Source organism: Galendromus occidentalis, unplaced genomic scaffold (assembly GCF_000255335.2).
Source record: "Galendromus occidentalis unplaced genomic scaffold, Mocc_1.1 scf7180000076357, whole genome shotgun sequence".
Lineage (NCBI taxonomy): Eukaryota > Metazoa > Arthropoda > Arachnida > Mesostigmata > Phytoseiidae > Galendromus > Galendromus occidentalis.
The window spans coordinates 1-2,526 of NW_003804346.1; positions in this window are offsets into that span (position 1 = coordinate 1).

Sequence of the window (2,526 nt, forward strand, 5' to 3'; positions counted from 1 at the left end):
TATTATTATATATTATAAATATTATAAATTATCGTCCTTCCTCGGAGCTTGGAGTTGATATCTTCTGAAGGTTCTGCGAGTAGATCGATCGTCTTCTACGTTGAAGGTGAAATCACTCAGAATCTTCTCTGTCCCGTTCGGCGTCTCTAATAGTAAGAGTAAGGTGGAAAATCGATTCCAGCTCGATCAAACTCTGACACCGTCGGGCGTGAGGAAAAAAAGAAAGATTTCGGTTGCTTCTCTCGGCGTAGCAGTAGTGATGGAACCACAATCGTTCAAGGATGCAGACAGTGAATTGACATCTCAATCAAATTAGCACTATTCTCGGTTCCACCGAGGAGGAAGCTGAGACGTCTTCTTCGACGAGCCAGAGTCATTTGAACATCTGTCATCGCTGTCTTGAGCTCCGACAGAGTAAGTCCCGACGAGCATTTTCTATCGGTTCCCCAGTATTCACTTGAGAGAGACGGGCTCGTCCAGTGAACCATGACATGGGGACATCAGGGAATTGACGTGGGATTCCTCACTTGCCTTGTTTTTTCAAGTGCTTGGAGCCACAATCTAGGAGTCTCCGGGGTTCACACCTTCCGGGGACCGCGGATTTGATGCGGAATCAGAACCCTCCGGGACTGAATTCCTGCAGGCATCATTGTTTTTGCTCCTTCGCCGATTCGAGGAGCTCTTTACAGGGGTTCCGTTTCGACAGGTAATCTTTCAGGAAAAGATAGCTCGTGAATCTTTCGTCCACTTGCCTTTCTTGACAATATCTGCGCGCGTGTCTCGCCTTGCTAAACGAGCGTTCTGCTTGAACGCTCGTCGCTTGGAGGGTTCGTAAGGTTTGCACCAGGAGGACTGGGAGGGCTGGGATTCCTCTCTTATGGTACTCGATGACTTCCTCCGCATTTGGTGGTCGCCGTCCTCGGCTCTGTTCCTCTCGGTCACTATCGGCAAACGTTTCATAGACGTCTAGGGGTCTTTCTTTCTCTCCCCTCGCAACCCCGCTCGAGCGGTGGGCCGGCTCCCCTTTTGAGCGTCTGAACTTCGCTATTTCTTGCGTCATGCTTCCTGGATCGAGCAGCGTCCGAAGGAGACGTTCATCGTTTCGCTCGATGATCTCCTCTCTTGCTCGATTCAGCCATCTGTCGAGATCGGTGTCTTCTTCTCTCCTGTGAGTGAATCGCGCTAGCCTCCAGGTGACTCCTCGTCTCTGCAATATTCTCACGCAGAGAGCCCGATGAAGTGCCCTCGCGAAGTCCGACGTCTCAGTTCTGACTTTGCCGAGCATCGCCTGCAGAATGAATGTTCGTTTTCCGAGTTGCTCTCGGCAAGGGAATAGGATCAATGGGCGAAAAATTGAGTGGACTTGAAATCTGAATACTTGGATGGACGGAATGTTACCTCCAGAGCTAGATCCGCTTTCCGTATGGTTGTATCCTTGCGCGACAGTCGCAAGACGGCTTCTTCCACGTGATTCAGAACCTTCGTGATGTCCTCAAGCTCGAGCATCTCAGACGACGTGAAAGGGAACGTGCAGTCGCGCCTACTGTAGAACCTTCGCAGAGCATGGCCCAGTTTGACGAAGTTGCGCACCATTCGTAGCGTTGAGTTCCACCTCGAGGTCGAGAAGCACAATGTTCGCAATACTATATATTTCACACGACTCTCCACACTTTCCGATGACTTGATCACATTCACTGGCAAATTGGAAGTAACGGTCAAAAAAATAGAGCCACCCTCCATGATGGCGCTGGAGGGCGAAAATTCGTCTCTCTGATACTTGCATCGGGAAGCTCGTATTCCGTACAGCGGAATCGCTCTTTTATTTTCCGAAATCGGACCAGTTTTCGAGGAGTTATGCAAGGACGACCTTTCGCCTTCCCTTCCAGCTCTATTATGGGGGGGGGGCTCTACTTTTTTGACCGTTACTTCCGAATATACATATATACATATACAAATATACATATATTCGGGATTATTCTCGTAATCTAGTAATTAAATAAATAAATAAATATACAAAATATACATATACGTATATACATATACGTATATACATATATACAAATATATACATACATACATACAAATATATACAAATATACATATATACAACATACATGTATACATGTACATATATATGTACATATATATTCTATATATATATACAGTGGCGGTCAAAATAATAGAGCCACCTAAAAACTTCGTCTTCTTTTTTCGGAGGTCCGTAACTTTTCAAAAACTCCGCCGAATCGGACGTTTTTTTTTTGAAATTGAAGAGCATTGGATGAGCTTTCCAATGAACACGTCACTTCTGACATTTGAATGCGTTTTGGGGGACTTACAGCCATCTCAATATCGCTTATTTTCCAAATTTCCTATCTCATTTTGAAACCCTCATAAGTCGGGACGAGGGTATCGCATCGGCTCGGTGTGGTCGGCATCTTGTAGCGCGGGAAAAGAGCTGTCGATTCGTCTATTCACTTTCAAAAATCGGTTCACTTGGAGCTGAGAAAAGTTCGTCTGCTAAGC